The 22,222-nt window shown below is 46.5% G+C and overlaps 1 protein-coding gene across 1 annotated transcript in view; it reads right to left on the bottom strand.

Moving 5' to 3' along the window:
• The window catches only part of CCDC63 (coiled-coil domain containing 63), a 55,576-nt gene extending 33,663 nt beyond the window's left edge, over positions 1-21,913 (bottom strand). Inside the window, exon 1 of the mRNA XM_019733894.3 lies at positions 21,847-21,913. The gene's annotated coding sequence lies outside the window, so the exon portion shown is untranslated. The remainder of the gene's footprint in view (positions 1-21,846) is intronic.
• Positions 21,914-22,222: the final 309 nt, after the last annotated feature.

Consider the following 22,222-nt stretch of genomic DNA (forward strand, 5'->3'; position numbering starts at 1 on the left):
AATGGAGGAGGAAATTAGAATCAAGCTGCAGAGGGCCTGGGCAAAGGCATTTGGCCACAGACCAGGAAGTTGATTGTTCAAGTGACTCTGTAACTAAAAGGATCAGAAACCCACTTGAAATAATTCAAAATGAATTTTTTTTTTGCCTCTCCAGCATCTGTTCCCCCTTCCTCACTTCCTAGCAGACCCCAATTTATTCAGGTAAGCATCCCTCTCCCAATTCAGCCTATGTGACCAGGAAAAGTTGATTTTCACACACACTTCCTTATAATTACGAATCGATGGCTCTAGATTACTCTTGGCCAATCACAGCCATCCCATCTTCCTTGCCAATGAGTGGACCCAGGACCTAAGTTTAAGCCAATCTGTGCATAGCATTCTCCTGGAAATGGCAATTGGTCTAGGAATAGACACATAACTGACGGTGGGCTAATCACACAGAAAGGAGAGACGTGTAGTCCAGGGTTGCAGGGAGATGATTTTTCTAGCTCCGTGGATGGGAACAAGGAAGTATGTTGCCCCTGTTGTTGCTAGCAGCCCTCCTGTAACCATGAGGGAAGCCAGTGTGAGATCAAGGCCAACACATTATGGAAGGAAGAGTCTAGAGAGAATTACAGAACAATGTAGCTGGAACTCTGATCACACCATGCCTGAAATCTACCTTGGCTTTGCACTTCTTATTAAAGGAATAAACAGTTTTCTTATTGTTTAAACCAATCTGGATTGCAATTTCTATTACATGCAGCCCAAAGCATGCTAAATTATATGAATATAGAGTTGTTATGTGTAAGTTGGAGACAGATCCCAAGCACCAAGACCCAGAAAGCTGTCAGAAACCAAGGCAGCTCCTCTCTCCAGCTCTCTCTCTCTCTCTCTCTCTGGAACCACCTGGTTTCTCAACCTGGCCTCTTATTTTTAAAGACTATTTTCTCTGCTCTCACCTCTTCCAATCATTTTGCTTCTCACAAGTTCCCATTTTGAAGCCCAGTTTTAAAAACTCAGTGTCCTAATTTCAACTTCCCAGGAAAGAATCCAACTCACCCAGTCTAGATTTGATGTCCACTGTTGGCCCAATCACATGGACGAGGGGGCCATGATCAGTTAGCACAACAGCCCCTCTTCAGAGACTCTGAAAATAATTCTCAAAAAGCGGGTCACAGGCAGGGAGGGCACAGTGGTATCATGAAAAGAACACTGGACAAGGTGTTAAGAGATGCAGGTTCTGGTCCAAACCACGCTCTGCCACTGGTTTGCTGTGTGCTCTTAGAAAAGTCAGTTGACCTCTGTGAGCCTTCATTTCTTCAGACTGTCAGGGCCAAATTAAGAATTTTAAAGCCTGAAAAGATCGTAAAATATTTCACCCCACCTATGGCATTCAAGATAAGAACAGTACCAATCCACAGATAAGGGTCAGGCAGTCTGACAGGATTCTAATTTCTGCCAGGATGGCTTTTAAAAATGAAACAAATTATTTTTTGAAAAAAATAAAAAACTTTTGGGTATCCCTACTTCACTGGTGTCCTTGGTACTAGTTTAGTTTGGCTTTGGGTAATTCAGCAAAGGAGGCCACCCATGTGCAAGCCCCACTCCATCTTTAATCCTACGGAGTGGCCTGATCTCCATGTTGGTGGCACGTCATGCCTCCAGTCCTCCCTTCTGCGATGACTCATTGGACAGAAGACAACACCTTAGCTTAGACTAATCAGAGCTTCTTTCCCAGGAAATGGAATTTGGACACAAAATTCCCTGAGAAACAGAAGACTGACTAACAGGTATTGGTGCTGGAGCCAAGAGACTCCAGGGCTGGGGCAGCCATTTTTCCCCAGTATATACACTGCTCAAAGGTTGGCCACACACAAAGCCCTTCCCTCACATCTTCCTTGTTAAGAAAATCCTGATCTGTGTTCCAGAATTGGGTGGAAAACACTGAATCGTATAGAAACTGCACCCACCCGAGATCTTGGTGTGGCCGATGAGATGTGGGGGAAGTTCCCTGGGGAATTTTGGGACAGAGGTGCTGGCAGAACATCCAGTGCACAGAACAGAGCCCATGAGCTGAAGTGCCTGGGCCCAGGGGCAGGGGATTGGAATTCTGTTCCTGCCGCAGAGGCACAAGCCCACCAGAGCAGCTGTGGGCTGCCTACCGGCCTTTAATAAACTCCATGGCTGCCTATATCAGTTCGAGAGGATTCTGTCATTTACAGCCATCATATATCAAGATAGCAGGAGTTATCAGCATTTAGAGTTTCAGACTCCTCCCCAGTGGGATCCAGACCTGCCCCCCTCTCCACTTCCCTTCCATTGAAGCCAGAATCACCGGTTATAATCGCAGTGGCAGACTTTTGAGATAAGGAGTGAGAAGGAATCTACACATCCATCAGAAGGTAATGTGGCCCCAAATAGCAACAGCAAGAAAAATGTTTACATCCTTCAGCCCGGGAAACCTAAATCTGGAGAATCATCCTAAGAAAATAAGTTAAAAAAAAAAAAAGTCCATAGACGCAAAGATGCCACTGCAACCTTATTTCTACAGGGCAAGTGGAAATAAGTCAAGATCAACAAGATAAACATGTGGAGTGAAAGAAGCCAGACACCGAATCGCTTTTACTGAAGGATGTTGTTTATGAAAATACAAAGGTGTGGAGAGTAAACCTGTGCTATTGGCCGTCAGAGTACAGGTGACCTGAGGGAGGGGAGCTGGAGCACAGGGAACTCGAAGGGGAGTCAGGGGGCTTCTGAGGGCAGAGCAAGTTCCGGTTCTTGACCTTGTTACATAGAGAAGCTCACCTGTGAAAATTTATCACACTGCACTTCTGCTATGTCACCTTTATATATGTATATGGTACTTCAACAAAACAGTACAAAGACGAACCAGAGAAGGATTTTTTTTTTTTTTAAGATTTTATTGGGGAAGGGGAACAGGACTTTATTGGGGAACAGTGTGTACTTCCAGGCCTTTTTTCCAAGTCAAGTTGTTGTCTTTTCTGTCTTAGTTGTGGAGGGTGCAGCTCAGTTCCAGGTCCAGTTGCCGTTTTTCTAGTTGCAGGGGGCATAGCCCACCATCCCTTGCGGGAGTCAAACCGGCAACCTTGTGGTTGAGAGGATGCACTCCAACCAACCGAGCCATCCGGCAGGCAGCTCAGCTCAAGGTGCCATGTTCAATCTTAGTTGCAGGGTGCGGAGCCCACCATCCCTTGTGGGACTCAAGGAGTTGAACCGGCAACCTTGTGGTTGAGAGCCCACTGGCCCATGTGGGAATCGAACCGGCAGCCTTCGGAGTTAGGAGCATGGAGCTCTAACTGCCTGAGCCACCGGGCCGGCCCAGAGAAGGATTTTTAAAGTAAACTATGGCATGTCTATTACTGAGACATTCTGGAGTATTGCAAATAGCTATAAAAATAACCACCTCTGTGGAGAATAGTACGCCTGTATTGTTCTGCCTACACCACCCCAATTCTTTCTCTATCCTTCTCTGCTTGCCTTGTGTCCCTAGAAATGGATCATGGTCCCCATCAGCCCTGGGCTCCCTTGCCTTCTGGATTCCAGTTGGGTCTAGCCAATGGGAGAGACCATCAGGAGATCAGGAGGCAGGGGAGAGAGAGGTGGGGCATTTCTTTCCAACGCCCCCCTTGCTTTGGCATGGCGTCTCTGGTGGTAGCTGCGAACCTCGACCTCTACAGCTCCTGTCCAGGTGGGCTTCTCCCCAGCTCCTGCCTCACTGAACTAAAGTCACACTTGTTCCTGCCTTCCCCTGCCTCTTCCTACCTATCCTGTGGGAAAGGCGTCCCTCTGTTGCTAATCTCTCAGTGCCTCATCCTCCCTTCTGATCCTGTAACCCTGCCCACACTCTGAGAGAAGTCCCTTCTGTAAAGTCCTGGGACCCATCTGAGCTGGATTCAGTTTTCTTCTGGGGCCCCGACTGTCACAGCCCTTTCCCACCTTCCCCTGAGACAGGCAAGTGACTTTCCTGGATTCAGTGCTGCAGACGCTCTGCCCTCTGGTGGGGTGGGGAACCAGCCTGGGAGTGAAGCCAGCATTAATTTCAATTTGGCACCAGAAGTGGGGCCAAATGTGTCCATCATTTTAAAAAAGTAAATAACTGGGCCCTCCCTGCGTCCCATATATGCTGTCTTCCTCTCCCTGTCATGGTCCCACCCCCACAGGCGAGGCTAGCACAATGAGCTAGGGAGAAAGAGGGAAAGAGAAGATTCTGGATATTCCTAAAACCCTTGTACTTTTCTAAGTGATAAGAGCAGGGGAGGATCCTTTGTTCTGCTATTTGGTCTTTGATCCAGGTCCCTGACACACAGCTCCTAAGTCCTTTGGAATTTCCTGGGTGATAGTAGGATCTTTTGTCCTAATGAGGTGACTCTTGGTGGGCGCCTAGATGGGGGCTGGTCACCAGACAGCCCAAGCCATGATTCGAAGCTTGGAATTTTCCAGAGAGGAAAAGAGGCTGGAAATGGAGTTAATGATGGGTCATGCCCAGGTGATGAAGCCTCCATTAAAATCCCCAAAGTACGGGGTTCGAAGAGCTTCTGGGTGGAGGTGCTGGGAGAGTGACACGCTTGGAGAGGACATGGAAGCTCCTCGCCCCTCCCCTGCACTTTGCCCCGTGCGTCCCTTCCATCTGGCTGTTCCTGAGATATAGCCTTTATTATATAATAAACTGGCAAACATAAGTCGGTGTTTCCCTGAGTTCTGTGAGCTGTTCTAGCAAATAATCGAATCCCAATGGGAGGAGGTCCTGGGAACCTCGAATTGTAGCCAGTCAGACAGAAGTTGTGCATAATCTGGGGACCTGCTACTTGTGATTGCCATCTGAATTGGGGGACAGTCTCATGGGACTGAGTCCTTAACTGGTGGTATCTGATGCTATCTCCAGGTAGGTAGTGTCAGTATTGAGTTAAATTATAGGACACCCAGCTGGTGTCTCAGAGAATTGCTGGGTGTCGGAAAAACCCACACACCTGCTGTCAGAAGTGTTGAGTGTGGTAGTCATGTGAGACTAAAGGAAAAACACAGGAGAAGTGAGTTTTTCCTAAACGCTCCCCGTGTGCTGTGCCTCTTTCTAGGGATCTGCGAGTATAAACCTCTTCCTCCATGACAGGCATCCCCCTGTCTGTTTGTCTTACCTCACCTGATTAAAACACATCCCGGGTCCCTTAAAACAGGCACCTAGCATGGTACCTGACACCAGGGCGCATGAGCGCCTCAGCTGCCATTAATATGATGTGGAAGATACAAACGACACCGTTCATCTCTCCGAGGGCTTATATTCTAATTGGGAAAAATCAATGTTTGCTGGGACAAGACTCAAATGGCTATTGTCCCAAGCACAACCCAGTGTCCTCTGTACATTGAGGGGCACCGCAGCCCTGGGAGAGCTCAGACTCATGGGATCCCTGGGCCTCCTCTCCCCTCCTGGGAACATGCCAGGGGCAGAATTCTGACACAGGCTGGGCTGAGCATGGTACAGGGCAGAGGCAGCTAGGAGAGAACCGAGAACCAAGGCCAGCAGTTGGCACGGCCGGAGGAGTGGGTTCATGGGGCAGAATCTTGGATTGCTGCGCTCCAGAACTGGGCTGCCCTTACAGAGAACGTGCAACCTTGAGAAGCAGAATTTGCCAGTTAAAGGGGCTGAGTCCATTAAATCCCTGGTTTTCCTTGTTCCTCCACTCTCAGGTTTCTGGAATAAGAGCTAGGAGGGACACTCCACAGAGTACAGAGCTGATGAATTTGGGCTTCAGTCTGACAGACTGGGGTGCAAATCTTGGCTTTGCTTCTTACAGCTCTGTAGCCTTAGACAAGTCATGTCCCCTCTCTGAGCCTCAGTTTCTCTTCTGAAAACCAGGGGTAACAGATACCTATGTCACGGTATTAGGCAAAATGGTTTCTAGTGCTTGACGTGACCGGCGCAATCTTAAGAAACAAGTTGCTCTCGGTGATCACAGCTTCACCCTGGAAGGAGTAGGCTGTATCACCTGACAAGAATGTTCTTACGTAGATAAGTATGCCAATTATGTTTCTTACTGCTTTGGAGTATACAGCTCTTAACAAGCACATGCCACTTGGCTACAGGCCACCTGGGTTCCTGCCAGATATATATATATATATATATATATATATATATATATATATATATATATATATATTTTCTACATAAATATATCCTACATATATATATCCTACATATATAGCCTACATATATATATATCCTACATATATATCCTACATATATATATATATATATATATATATATATATATATATATATATATCCTACATATATATCCTATATATATCAGTGCTTAGGCTAGCACATAGTAAATGTACAATGACTTGCTGATTATTATTCAGGAAAATCTAATTAGGGACTTGATTAGCGTCGACTGTCAGGAAGGAGAGCAGAGTATAGTTTCTGGGTCTTCCCAAGTACACACCAGTAGATTGTTCTAGTGGTCATAAATATTCACTGCCCATCCCCTGTTGAACTAGACATGGTCAATGAAATATGGAGAGAAGTGACACGTCACTTATGAACAGAAGCTTGAAGAGCTAGCATGTGGTCCGCCAGGCTCTCTCCCCTCTGCCACAATGCTTGGCAATTTCCAGGTAGCAGCTGCTCCCTCAGGTTGGGTCTCCGAGCGAGCAGGACCACTTTGCTCCTTAGTGGGCATAGAATGTATCAGTCACGGCAGCCAACAGGAAAACAGAAACTACAGCCATCATTTTCACAGAGAATTAGAACGGATATTGGAGAACTGAAAAAGGCTGCAGGTTAGAGTGTCACCACCCAGAGGCTCGGAGGAGAGGCCCCTCAGAACTGGGACTCAGACCTCTGAGTGGGGGGTGTTTGGCAATTAATATTTCTGTGGGGACACAATAAGTTTGGTTCCAGGGTGTGTGTATAAAAATACAGACTGGAACCAATGTCCACTGACAGGATGCAGAAGTGTTTCTTAGGTGACAGTGACAAGAACAGGAAGTAGCAAGTCCCTTGTCTTTCTTCCAGATTGCAGTCTCTAGCACATGCCCCCTATTGGAACAGCCTCCCAGGAGCACCTGACAAAGCAGGAGTGTGGCTTGTGAGGACCCAGTCCCAGCTAAGTATAGAAGGGCAGCTTTGGAGCTGAGCGACAGCAGCTTAGTAACCGGCATATGGAGTGAGAGTGAGAAACACCTTCTATATACCGCTGAGGTATGGGGCTATTTGTTACTCGGCATAGCCTAGTCTGTCCTAACTATCCACTAGTCTAGTCCCCAAGTCTAAATCCTGAGTCCTCTCCAAGTATAATGTGGGGTTTCCCTTCTTACCTCTTTGCCTCCTTGCCTGCCTTATATCAAATGCTTTCCTTTTCTGAGAGGTTCTAGAAGCCTCTAAACCTCTAAATATTGGTACTTTGCAAGAGGAAGAAAGTGTGGCACAGAGAGGCAAAGAAACTTGTTCAAGGTCACACAGTACATTACTTGCAGAACTCATACTTGCCCCCAGGATTCCCGACTCCCAAACCTCTGAAAAAGGGGGAACCTGGTATTAAAAACAACAAAAATAATAACAGATGCCCAGATCTCAATCCAGATAATTCAGATGTAGGAAGTCTGAGGGGGTCTTGAGAGTGTGTATGTCTAACAACAATACATGCAAATATTTACATAGCACTTGCTTTGTGCCAGGCACAGTTCTAAGTGCTTTACATATGTGACTTCATTTAATCCTCACAATAATCTTAGGAAGTCTGTATTATTCTTTCCCATTTTACAGACGGGAAAACTGAGGCACATCTCTATAACAAGCAGGAAATCTGATGCTATGGAACATCATATTCGTGCAGTAATTGCAAGTTGGCCCACAGTGAAAACATTTAAAAATCAGGAATATTCATGCAAGAGAAAATAAAGAGTACAGTGGTTAAGAGCAGAGTGCTGAAGCCAGAATGATCAGTTCTGAATCTAGGGTGACCAACAGTGCTGGTTTTCCTGGAATGAAAGTTTCCTGGGACACAGGACTTCCAGCGCTGAAACCAGGACCGTTGGTCACCCTATATTCTAGTTCCACCACTCACTAGTGTGCAACTTTAGGGCAAGTTATGTGACGTCTCTGTACCTCAGTTTCCCCATCTGTAAAATGGGAGTGATAACAGTATCTACCTCAGAATGTTCTGTCCATATTTAAGGTGTTTCTAAACTGCCTGAGTGTTTGCCATTTATATGCTTGTTAAAACTTGGATTTCCAGATTTACTTTCCTTGAAAGATCGGAAGATCCAGCAACAAAGGACCTACATTCTTACCTATTTATTTAGCAAACATTCACATATAGTGCTTTTTGCTACAGGCCAGGCACTGTTCTAGACATTTGCAGACATTCATTCATTCAGAACATCTCCATGAGATGGGTTCTATTATTGTCCAGTTTTACAGATGAGGAAACTGAAGCACAGGGAAGGAAGTAACTTACCCAGTGTCACACAGCAAGAGGCAGAGTCAGGAGCCAAATCCCGCCCAGCTGGCTCATTTGGTGACAAGCACCTAACACTGGGTTGTAACTGCCCCCTTGAGAAGGGCATGAATTCCCCAGTTCACCCCAGCCCCCCACCTGAGTTTCTATTTCCACCCCCACATCCCAGGGGGTCTCAAACACAATGGTAAGTTTCCTAAATGACCCCAGTGAGCAAGCCTGAGGTCACCACGTCCAACTTTCATTTCTTTGGTCCCAGGTTTTCTCGAAAATCGTCCTCTCCTCTGAGAGACTTAGATTCAGCCAATGGCTCAGGATCAGCGGAGAGTCTGGCCAGGCCGGATCACCCGCCGTGACCCCAAAATTCACTCATGCACACCTGCTCCTGAGACATGTGCTGATTAATAACAGCAGGGAGCTTGGGGATGCTGTGTTTTGCACCCTCTGGGGACATCTCTGAGTTGAACATGGCGGCAGCCTGACGTAGGGCTGTAGTTGAACATGCATCTCCTCCCTCCTCATCCCCATTCCTACCCTGCCCCCAGCTACCTACCCTGCCCTGAATTTGCACCATTTGAAAGTTCCACCATATTCCACATAATTTAATGTCCCAGAAAATAAAAGCTGATCAAGTCAATGGTCATTAAAGAATTTGAGAGTGGCCAGAATGTTCTGAAATCATCTTGGTCAGGGCTGTGTGATAAACGTCTGTCCAGTTTTCCTGCCTCCTTGCAGACAGCATCCCAGTTTCCCTCGTCTACTCTTAGTCCGTGAGGTTTGGGGGGCTGCCCCCACACTGTGTGGATGCAGGTGGCCTGGCCCACGGGAGCTGCATTCCTGTTTCAAGGCCACAGCTCTTGCCAGATTCCAGAACAGCCTCTCCCCTCTGCTCCCTCAGGACAGGCGCTCCCTGCTCTGCCAGTCCCAGGAGTGTCACCAGCCCCTGCTGGTTCCCTCTCCCCTGCCCACAGCTCTGTTACAAGTGCCTTCATCAGACACCCCTGTGTCTTGTGCAGGACCCTGACTGACTGATACACCTGGAGTTGGATACACCAGCAGCCCCTTCGAGGGCTGAGTACCCCTTTCACCCCCAAATCTGTTTTTCGGCCCCCTTTACCTTTTTGCCCTGAGCCCAAGGACTCACCTGCTTCCTTTTCACTGCAAACGCTGCTTGCTGCCACCCTCTCTCTTTCAGGGCTGCCCTTCTCACACTTAGCTTCAGACTGGGGTTCAATCTCCCAGCCACCCTCTCCCTCACCACTCTGAGTTGCTTTCACTGTGCACCAGGCCCTGTGCTCGGGATTGCACAGGCATGAACCCCTACAGGGAATCCCACGTGGGGAAGGCACACAGCTTAAGCCATCTCCCAAAGTTCAGTCAGGGATGAACCATTTTCCAGATTTGGCAAATCATTGGTGGGCAGGAGGGCATGGTGGTTATAGGCTTGGACTGTGGAGTCAGATAGACCTCAGCGTAAATCCCACTTCTGCCATGTGCTAGCTGTGTGATTTGGGCAAGTGACTTAACCTCTCTGGGCCTCTGTTGCTTCATTCAGGCTGCCGTGTCCCACAACTCCAGGAGACATCATTCATGTGCACCAGAGGGTACCATTTACACAAACTGCTGAGTGAATGCTACCCCTGGAGTCCTAAAACGAGTGACGCTGACAATGACCCAGCACCTCCCTGGGTCTTTGTTGTCAGAATTCATTATGGCAAGAGTAAGCACTCAGCAATCATCCCAATGACCTTAGCAGTCTGTCCCGCCACCTTAAAGTCCATTCTAAACTCGACCTCTGGTGTCTCCAACTCCAGCAAGGAGTTCTCCTGTCTGATTTTGTGGCAGACATTATCAATCAATCCTGGCACTCTTTCCCCAGATCCAGGATGCAGCACTCTAGGCAGGCAGCCATTACCAAATGATTCAGGCAGTCTGTCAAGAAAAAAACCACATTTGCTTTTCCTTCTCAAGACTGTAATGTCCTTGAGAGCAGAAGTAGAGTTCTTAATCAGCTCTGCCCACTCCTGCCCCAAAATAGCGGTAAGTTGTCGTATATTAAGGACTCGGGAAATGTGTGGATGGACAAATTTGGCTTTCCTTCTTACTAGTATGTGTTTGGGTAAGTCCCTTCATACTTCTCATGTCAAACAGAAATGGAAGCTCAGGAGCATGTAGGGACATGCCCAGGGTCACACAACTGGTAAGAAAGGGAACAAAATGATATCAAACAGAGACAATAAGATCTCCTTCACTGTCTGCTGGTAGAGGTGTGGATTCATGGGAAACTCTTAGCACACGCTTGGCATATCATGCCAGACTTCTGTTTCCTGGCCCCAGCCTTGCATAAAACTGTCCTCTGGGGCTCTCTGGCCAAAATCCTTCCTTGATATGAGAACACAGAAGGTCCCAGAAAGCCCAGGTTATTGGCTCACAGTCTTGTGAGAATGCACCCTCTGGAACATTGAAGCAGGTAACCGAGAACTTTCTAGAACCCTGGGCTGGATCCAGATGCTGTGAGATCACACACTTGAGACCTCAGTTTGCTCAGCTAAGAAGCTGAGGTTGAAATGCTGATCTCAAAAGACCCCTCTGACATTCAAAGCGGCCTTCTCCCGCTCCCTCCCTTGTGGCCCAAAGCAAACTGGTGGGTGGCATGTTATATAAGGAGTCTCCCAGCTTGTTGTGCAACTCTGGGCTGCCACACAGCTGCAGGACAGGGGACCCAGGAGGCTGGGCCTGACTGAAACAGGACAACTTCCAGTGGGACCTGGCCATGAAGGCATGAACACTGATGGGCTACCCTAGCATGGATTTTAGTCCTTCCTTCCTTCCTTCCTTCCTTCCTTCCTTCCTTCCTTCCTTCCTTCCTTCCTTCCTTCCTTCCTTCTTTCTTCCCTTTCTTCTCTCCTTCCCTCCCTTCTTCTTCTTTCTTCTTTTCCCTCCTCCTCCACTTCCTCCTCTTCTTCTTCTCTCTCTCTCTCTCTCTCTCTCTCTCTCTCTCTCTCTCTGTCTCTCTCTCTCTCCTACTCATAACCTACTCATAACCTACTGATTGAAAACATGGGTTCGAATCCCAGCTCTACCTGTTACCAGCTGTATGGCCATAGGCAAGTTGCTTAAACTCTCTGGGCCTCAGTTTCCTCTGATAATAACAGTACCAACCCTCCCAGTCCAGGCTCACAGTCCCTGGCCTCACAGAACCTATAGCCTACGAGAGGAGACCAGGTTTAAATAAATAAATATACAATTAATTGATTAGCAGTGGGCTAAACACTATGAAAGACCATCTAAAGAAGGTTCCTGAGCTATTCTTGCCAAAGAGCAGGGGAGTCAGGGAATATTCCCCAGGGGAAGTAGGAGTTTGTAATTGTCTTTATTGGCTTGTCTGTTTGTTTATTGTCTCTTTCATTAGCTTGTAAGCTGCAAGAGGGCTGGGATCATCTATATTTTATTTACTAATGTTTACCTGGCATTGGGAGGCACTCAGTGTTTGGATGATGAATGAATGATATTCCACTGGAGACCAGAAGGATGAGTAGGAGTAAACCTAGTGAAGAGAGTGGATGGAAGAGTATCCCAGGCAGAAAGAACAGCAAGTGCAAAGGCCCTGTGGCTGGAAAGAGGTTGGAGTGTTTAAGGAAATGAAGCAAGGATGGTACGTCTGGAGCAAGCAGAGTGACAGGGAGTGCGAGACAGGCCACATAAGGCCTTGGGAGCCACATGGTGGATTTTCTCCACCAAGTGCCCAGCCAGGGCTGTAATGGGGGCTGAGCTGGGATGTCAGAGAGGCCTGGGGTCAAATCCCAGCTTCCCCATTTTCCGCGGCATGACAAGTCAATTAACCTCCATGAGCCCCAGTACCTTGTTTGCAAAGGGGAAATAATACTAGTAATTTATTGCATGGGGTCTGGGGAGGGTTATGGAATATAAAATGCTAAGCACAGTACCTGGCACACAGAGACGCTCAAGCAACATATTTGTAGTTATAATAACATCATTATGACTGACCCATGTCTCCTCGTTGTCTGTCACTGTCCCCTAAAGCTTAGTCTTCCCTTAAGGAGGGCCCCCATCTCCAGAAAGCCCCACAGGAACATAGCTGTTCTACCCTCCCCACTCATTCCAGGCTCCAGCTCCCTCAGGCCCTCCTGGGGCTGTTCTCCTTGAAATTCCTGCAGCCAAGACTCTGAAGAGATGGTTCCCTTGGCTCAGGGCAGAATCTGCATCCACGTTGCTAAGCAACCAACCCCCATCCAGATGCCAACTGCAACCTGGGATGAGCATCAGCACTCTGGGGAGGGCCACCTGGGATGTCCCCAGGACCACAGGCTACAACCAGGGCTGTGGCAGGGGACAGCCAGGGAAGATGGCTCATGGAGGGTCAGTATATAGCAATGGAAAGCCCTGGGGTCAAGGACAAATCCAAGTGCATTCAGACTCAAGCTGTGCAATTTACCAGCTGTGCTGCCTTGAGCATGTCAGTGAATCTCTCTGAGCCTCAGCTTACTCATCTGCACAATGGGATGCAGGCCAACCACAGATCCGTCATGGGGATTACACGGATGACGTACATGACAATGCCCAGCACAAAGCAGATGCTCAAAGAATCTTGAAATACGGATGTATATCCAGGGATGAATCCACTAATCAGGGGTAATCAAGTTCAAACTCCGCAACCTGCTCTGCATGGTCCGCTGACCTGATCCCCCAATTTTCTTCTGTCAAACTAATTACCTACTAGTCCAGGCTTTCTCGACCTCGGCACTACTGACTGTTTTTAAACAGCTTTATTGGCATATTATTTCCATATCACACAATTCGTCCATTTAAAGGGTACAATTCAATGCTTAGTCGTACATTCACATGTTTCCTGCTAAAAATTGGATTTCTTTTACTTTCAAAGAGGGAGACTCTAGAATGGACACTAGGGGATACAGAGCAGCCTTTGCCACAGCTTCAAATTCCTATTCTGTGACTTGGGGGTAACACTAGTTCTGCCTCCTGAGGTATAAAGAGTAAATGGCAATAAATGCTAGTGGTTATTATGAAGATTAGTAAAACACCTTGGCAGCAAATAAGGAGGAAGAAAAAGCAGTGTTTTCTGTGCCAAGTAGGGCATGTGCCCAGGTTCAGTCAGGTAGACTGACTGGGTAAATGACAGGGAGCTGCCCAGAGAGAACACCAGAACCTGCTCTAACGCCCAGAGAGCAGTCAGAGATAAAGGAGTACCTCCCTTCGCCTCCAGCAAGCGAGCCAAAGTCCTCAGGAACAACCTGTGCTTCTAAGAGGCCAAAGGTGGCCCTCGCATTAACTTGCACCATTCATTTGTGTCTCCAACCTGTCCTCAGGAGCTTGGGTGAAGCGGGGCCTGGCCTCCTTTGAAACGGGGCAGGGTCTGAAGATGGTAACTAGGGGATGGGTGAGAGTGGATGGCAGTGTCAGCAACAAATTCCGAGAGGTATTTACCTAGGAATACCCAGGTATTCCAGAATATCCCTGAGTGTCCCACGAAAAGGCACTTCCTTGAGCCTATTTATGCACCAGCCCTGTTGCCCCCTCCCTGTCACTCTCTCACCCCTTTCCTTGCTTTGCCTTGTTTTTACTTTCATTGCCATTGTTTTTCTCTGCTATTATACATTCATTTGCTGTTTACGTCTCTGCTGTCTATCAACCCCTCCGTGAGCTTCATGACAGTGGCGACCTTGTCTTCTATTTTCCTTGCACCCTGCACAGTAACCGGCGCACAGTAGGTACTCAATAAAGGTGCTGAGCGTGTGAGTGAGTGAATGAGGACTTGGGGTGTTAGGACAGCTATGGGGGTGAGCTAGATACCACCTGGCCTCCAGGAGATGCTGGTGTTTAACCAGGGCTCCCAGCTCAATCCGGAGATATAAGGCCTCGGAACTCTCAAGGCCAGACAGGATTAGCCCCCTTCTAAGAGGGTCTGGAGGCCAGACAAGGCCTGGGGTAAGGTCTCCATTTGGTAGATGAAGACAAAGAAGTAAAATGACTCAGCAGAGACCAGCTCGGACACAGGCAGCAGGGGGAGGCGTGGCTTCACCAAAGGTGCTCATTTTCTCAGCCCCATACACTCCCATGGGTTTGCAACAGATAGTGAGATGATGGTGACAGCGAACGTCAACGTAACAAACACTGTTTACCAGATGTTGTTCAGAGCATTTTACTACGTTAACTCATTTAATCCTATGAAGTAGGTAATGTGGTTATCCCCACTTTCCAGAAGGGAAAGTCGCGGCAGAGGTTAGGCAACTGGCCAAGGTGACAAGGCTCAGAAGTGGCTGAGCAGGGACTGGAGCACGTGATCCTGGGCATCGTGTCAGAGCAAAACATCTCGCCATCATCCTGCCACCCAGGAAGTCAAAGTGCTGCCAACGCCTTCTCGTCCCAAGACCAGGATCGGGGTGACCCACGCCTGCCCTCCTCTTTCTTGAATTCCCATTGGGACCACAAATTTTGCATTCATGCATTGTTCCCTGGTGAGAGGGGTTCCCTCATGGTCAGACAGACTTAGGTTCAAATCCCAGCTCAGCTACTTCCTAAATAAGTGAAGAGGGATAAGTGACATCACCTTTCTGAGCCTGTTACCCCATCTGCAAAATGGAGCTGATGATGTTTTACCCGGGAACAGATGTGAAGACTGGGTGAGGAAATCCCCCCAAGCTCCGAGCTCCCTACATGTCACGCTGTGGAGGAAATGGTTGCTGTGTTTCTTCCCACCAGTCTTGCCTCCTCTGTCCCCTTCTGCTTCCCCCCAGACCACCTCCCACCCCAAATTAGCAACCTGCTTGCTGACCTTGCCAGAACCCTCCCACCTTCCAGAGGATCAAAGTCAGAGAAATTAAAGGCCCAGTGGAATCCCTTCAGACTCCAGTGCTTAGCAACCCAGGCAATTTAAGAAATCTCTGGGATTTGAGTCCCGAGTAAATCAGATGTTAAAAAAAAACAACCAAAAAAACCCAAAAAAAACCCAAACTCTAAACCCTGTAAGGAGCTAAATCTGGTGCCCCACAAAGCTATTTTTTAAAAATGTCCTTTGGGCATTACTGAGAGGTAAGAGTTTTGAGTATTTGTATCTTAGGGCTGCCTAACCCTCTCAAAGGGCTCAGGGTCAAGGGAGATGTTAAAAATACAGGGTCCCCAGATGAATGCAAACGGAGGGACATTCTCCCCAACAAGTGGTCTAGATGCTTCAAAATGTCAAGGTCATGAACGACCGAAAAACAAAACAAAAACAAAACAAAAAAAAGTCTGAGGAATTCTTTCAGATTAAAAAGGACAAAAAAGAAATGACCACTAAAAGCATTGTGTGATTCTGGATTATTAACAAAGGCAGGTGGAGGACAATTAGGGAAATTTGCTATGGAATGTGGCTTCGATAATAGTACTGCATGGTGTAGTTACGTAAGAGAATTTCCTTGTTCTTAAGAGGCATCACATTTGCAACTTCTCAAATGATTCAGAAACAAACAATATGCATATTTATATATGGAAAGAGAAATGATGGCGCAAATGTGGCAAAAATCAGGATAAATCATATACATGAGTCCTTTGCACGATTCTTGCAACGTTTCAGCAAGAGTGGAATTATTTCAAAGTGAAAATATTTTTTTTTATTATTGGGGAAGGGCAACAGGACTTTATTGGGGAACAGTGTGTACTTCCAGGACTTTTTTCCAAGTCAAGTTGTTGTCCTTTCAATCTTAGTTGTGGAGGGTGCCAGTTCAGCTCCAGGTCCAGTTGCCATTGCTAGTTGCAGGGGACGCAGCCCACCATCCCTTGCAGGAGTCGAACTGGCAACCTTGTGGTTGAGAGCCCACTAGTCCATGTGGGAATTGAACCGGCAGCCTTTGGCGTTAGGAGCATGGAGCTCTAACCGCCTGAGCCACCAGGCCGGCTCGAAAAGATTTTTTGTAAAGGCAGATTCCCGAGTCCCATCCCCTAGAGAGCCCAGTTCATTGGATCTTTGGAAGCGTCCAGGAATCTGCATTTTAGCAAGCTCCCCAGGGGATTCTGGCCAGGGAAGCCTGACTGTAATTCTAGCTCTGCAGAAGCCTGGGGCTTTCTTTCCTATTCAGAGGGCAGAGGCACAGCTCCTCTGGTTTTCACCCTCCTTCCCCCGCTATTCTAGGCAACAATCAAGGAGCCACTAATGGAGGGTGTTGCAAACCAACAGCGTAAGAGGTTCCTCCAGATTTTTCCCAAGAGCAGAGCTTGTTCCGAGCCTCTCACCCCCTTATAATTACATGACTTAAAATACAATTGCTAAAGACAATCTGCTGGGGAAGGGAAATAGAAATGAACTGTGGTAAAGAGAAGCCCACCAAGACAGGCTAAAGGGGCATCGGGAGGACCAGAGGACGCAGGGATGAGGATGACATCACCTGGCTTTAATCCTCCTTAGTCATTTTCATTTGGGACATTGGCAGCTGCAGTCATTTCTTAATGTATGGGAGGCACCAACAGCTCAGCTCCTCGTTAGTGTTTAAATATGCCAGGGGGCTGTCTCGCCAAGACAGGGCTGCCTCTCGAAAGCAAAGCAGAGCCTTGGAAAAAGTGACTACACCCCGAAAGGCAATCAGAAGGAAAACAACTCAGGTGGAAATGCAACAGCCTAGCCAGAGGCTTGCAAACTGCTTTAACCAGATCCCACAAAAAGAAATACATTTGCATCACAATCTGGTTCTCTCTCTCTCTCTCTCTCTCTCTCCCTCTCTCCCTCTCTCTCTCTCTCACACACACACACACACACACACACACACACACACACACACAATGATGGGCTTGAAATGCTCCATCCTCCTCCAAGGAAGGCTTTGTTGCCCCAGCTTCTGGGAGTGCTACCTGCAGAGAGCCTCCAGCTGTCAGCCCCTTGGGCTGAGTCCCTGCCTCACCTTCAGGGAGCCACCTTGCCCAAGGTCACAACCCTTTCCTGGGGTGGCTCATGTCCAGTGACTAATTAAGGGAAGGATAAAGACCTGGCTATCCTGGCCCAACACAAGACAATTCTGAAGACCCAATTTAACTCCTGGGTCCTAGATTCCTTGCGGGGTTAATCAAGGTTATTGCTGAGCCCCCATATTAGGTTGACCTCACCCCTGCCCACTCCTGCTTCCTGCCCCGCCCTTCCACAGGAGTTGATCTCAAGGACATTCCCATACACTAACCTCTGTCTCAGGCTCTGCTTCCTTGGAGAACCTAACCTGGGACACACATAATTAAAACAATAGTGCTGCAACAACACTTATTCTTTTTATGTGTGTGCATTCTCGTTATTATCTATGCTATTTTTTATGTTGGTCATGACCCAGTAAATTATTTTTGTGACTCAGCCATGGATTGAAAATACTAGCTTGAACTATGTCCATGAAGCACAGAAGATGGTCTGTATGTACTTTGGGTTGTCTTTGGCTACAAGTGAAAAAATGCCTGGCTAAACATGGATGAAATAAAAGAGGTTTACTTTTTACATAACAACTGATGTAGAAACTGGTGGTCTGGTGGTTCCAGAGTTTGTTCATAACTCAACAACTTCAAAAACCCAGGTTCTTTCCCTATTTCTCCACCATCCTTGACGTGTTGGCCACGTCTCCTCATAGCCACAAAATGGCTGCCACTGCTCCAGGCATCATATCCTTACACAACCATCTCCACAGGAAGTTGGGGTGGGAAGCATCTCTTCACACATTCCTTTTAATTCAGGAAGAAAAAATTCTGCAGAAGCCCCAGGAGCAGACTTCCCTTATTTCTCACTGGCCAGAACTGGGTCACTGTTCATGTTTAAATCAATCTCTATCATCTAAAGTTCCATTAACAAAGACAAAAAGGTGAATGGGGGTTGGTAAGCAGCCAACAAGGTCTGCCACAGTCCATGACAGGTATCCCATTCAGTTCTTATTTCCTTCTAGGGTCTAATGTCAAAGTTCCTGAGGTGGGGCAGAGTCACTGATTTTAGGCAGATTCACAGCAGTCATACCACTGCTCAGCACCCCAGACCCACAACAGACATCACTAGTAGATCACAGAAGTCTTTCCCACTGAGCAGGAATGTGATTTCACAATGTATTCCAACAAAGTACTTCATGCACCCATTACCAACCTATTAGAATTAGAATCTGAGATGCAATCTGGTTCTTGCCCTATCCTCCAGACCAGAGGATAACAATGGAAGCAGATATGAGGATGATTAACCAATTTTTGCTCTGTATTTTCAGAACACTCTCTAACCTTCTCTCCTCAGTTAGAATATTTCCTCCTTCTCTGGGCCTATCTAAATCCTATTTGTCCTTGAAAGAGGCCCAACTCAAGCCTGATTCCCCCAGGAATTCTCCCTGGTATAACCTCATCTAAAATTATTTGCTGCTCACTGATCAATCTTAACAATACTCAGAGCAGGATAACCAGACATTGTGGGCCTACTACCAGTTTACAAGAAATATGGGGACTAACATTAAATGACACATGGGATGTAATTAGCAAAAATCTAAAATGTCAGACGCTAAAGAACCAAAGACTTAGTGTCATTAGCAAGTAAATGACATTTTAAAAAGGAGGGGAAATTTTGTCGATTTGTATCAGTTATCTGTTTGCCACAATAGTGCTATGTAATAAGCCACACTAGAACTTAAAATAACAATTATTTCTCATGAATCTGTGGTCAGATGGGCAGTTCTTTTGGTCTAGGGCAAGCTCAGTGGAATCGTGCAAGACATCTCAAGGCCCAGACTCAGAAATCATCACTTCTGCTGCATCCTATTGGCCAAAGCAAGTGACATGATCAAGTCTAGATTCCAAGATGGGGACACAGACTCTACCTCTCAACAGAAGAAGCTGCAAAGTCACATAGCTGAGGCAGTGGATACAGAGGCCATTTATTGCAATCAATCCACCACAAGTTTGAAAGAGATCAAGTATATATCAACCAAATGCAATGTGTGCTCTTGTTCAGATCTGGATTTAAGCAAAACAACTGTAAGACCTCATTTTTGTGGTCATTAGACAAAACTGAACACCGACTGAGTATTAAATGATAATAAGGAATTGTTGATTTTTAACACAATAATGGTATTGTGAATTTTTTCAAATGCCCTTATTGTTAGAAGTATTTGTGGGTGGAATTATATGATGCCTGGGATTTATTCTAAAATATTCCATCAAAAAAGGAAATGGGGGGACAGATAGTAGATGTACCAGAATGACAAAAAAGTTCATAGCTGTTGAAGCTGGGTAACGCACATGTGGGGGCTTATATTACTATTCTCATTACATTATGTGTATATGTTTGAAATTTTCCACAAAAGAAATGTTTTAAGATTGTTCAGCTTTCTTCTGCTCAGGTAATTTCAGAGTGTTGCGTGATTATCACTGATGGCTCAAGAACATTACAGAGAAAGTCTTTATTTGGCACTCACCTGTCTTTAACACCTATCAAACACTCATTAATTTCTCTTTATAGCAAAATGAGAGCAGGTCTCAGGCTCCAGAGCTCTTGGAAGGAAAAGGATATGGCAAGCATTTCATATCATTGCTTGATTGTCACTGCATTTATTTCTTACTATTACCTTTTCTCTACCATGAGTGATGCTGCCTTTCTCTTTATGAATAGTGACAAGAAGTTCTCTTTTTAAATAAATTAAGGTTATAAACAGGAACTTTTAAGTGATTAAATCAACAATACAGATAGTAAAAGGTTATGCTAAAACTGTGAAGATGGTTGTTTTCATTAAGGTCGACTACGTGCTCTAACAAAAAATTCCAAATCTCATTGGCTTCATGTAATAAAGTTCTGTTTCTCATGTTACAGCCCAATGCATGGCACAGGGGTGGGGGTTCTGCTCCACAGAGTCATTTAGGGACCCAGGCTCCTCCCAGCTAGTAGCTCTGAAAACCTCCAGGCCTTGGGCTCCACCATTGGACCTTCTGCATTCAGCTGGCAGACTGGAGAAGTGAGAGCAAGTCTACAGTGTCACATGGGAGGATTTGGGGACTGCGCCTAGGCATGCATACTTCACTCCAGCCCACATTCATTAGCTAGAACTTCATCACATGGTCCCATCTGGCTGCAAGGGAGGCTGGAGATGTAGCCATAAGTTCAGGAAGAAGGGGGTTTGGTGAACATTTAGCATTACCTCTGTCAAAGTGCCCCTCAAATGACGGAAATTTGAGAAAAAAACATTCTAAAAGATGAAGCCCAAATGCCTCAGTGGGGCACAGAGAGGCCTTTATGATTCCGGCTATATCAGTCATGGTTCAGACCAGAGAACCACTATGAGCACCACAGAAGAAAGGATTGATTACAAAGGTTAGGCTGTGTACTATTGTGGGAGCTGGCACAGGAATCTATTCAATGATCTTGTCTCTGTATCACTTAGAGCAGCTATCAAGGAGAAAGGCTAGGCATGAATGAGAACAAGGACAAATTGGAACCTGGGAAGATGAACTTGGATCCACAGACAATTGGAACTTGTGTCCACACTGCCTGGGGCCCTGCCTTAACCTTCAGAGCATAAAAAGCATGGCTTCAGTTTCACTTCTACCTTCCAAATCTCACACAAATTTCTCCTTAGTCAGTGCTAACCCAGGACCATACAGGGCAGGTAATTCTGGAAAAGTTCTTGCCTAGATGGACACAGTACAAGCACTTCATGGGCCTGTGGACCACTAGCCTCACCTCCACCCCTCCCCAGCTCATACCTTCCACTCCAGCCGTGCCAAATACTTGTTTTTCCTCAACTATACCAGACATTTCCTCACTTTATCCATGCTATTCCCTCTCCCTGGAATGTTCTTTCCTATGATAGTCTTGTGCCCAAATCCTCCTCAGCCTTCCAGATCTGGTCAAATGTCACCTCCTCCCAGAAGTCTTCCCTGAAGTCCCCAAGCAGAGATGGGAGAGTGATGGAGCCATAAATACAGTGGAAGGTTGTATAATATGCCATGTGATCCTTCTCCATAAGCCTTGAAATCTTCAGCAAAGTTGCTAAATGCACTAAATACTGAGTATGACTGGATTTCGTCTCAAAACTAGGGATGAGACTGGGCTTCACATCTGGGTTTTACTCAGACTAGAAGCAAGATAGCTCACACAGGCTCATGTGAGCCCCGAGACAGGGAAACCCATGAGGGTGAAGCAAGTGTATTACCCTGTCCTGTTGATTGATGCTGGACTTGGACTTGGCCATGCAATTGTTTTCAGCCAATGGAGTGTGGGCAGAAGTGATATGCTAGTTCTGAGCCAAGGCGTTAAGAAACTTTACATGTGTCTGCTCACCTCCTTGCACTTCTGCTATTCACCATGAAAGGAATATACCTGAGCAATTGCTGATCCAAAGAGTATGAAAGACCTGTTGAACAAACATATAGAACATACCTGAACTCAACTGCAGCCCGGAGCCAAGCCCAGGTGATTCCACAAGAGCCACAGTTCACCAGGAAACTAATGAGCAAAAAAATAAGTGTTGTTGTTGTGTCATAGCTGAATTGAGACATAATTCACATACCATAAAATTCACCCATTTAAATAGTACGTCAATGGTTTGTGTGTTTTTTAGCATATTCACCGTTGTGCAACAATCTCTACAATCAGCTTTAGAACACTTTCATCACCCCAAAAGGAAAACACATGTCCATTGCGTTAGCAGTCTTTCCCCATTTCCCTGTTTGTTACATAGCATTATGGCAGCAATAGCTGACATACTCATATACACAGGTGTTGGAAACACGCCCAGTGTAGGCAAGTCCACATT

Source organism: Rhinolophus sinicus, chromosome 9 (genome assembly GCF_057876585.1).
Source record: "Rhinolophus sinicus isolate RSI-liver-muscle chromosome 9, RSI-T2T, whole genome shotgun sequence".
Lineage (NCBI taxonomy): Eukaryota > Metazoa > Chordata > Mammalia > Chiroptera > Rhinolophidae > Rhinolophus > Rhinolophus sinicus.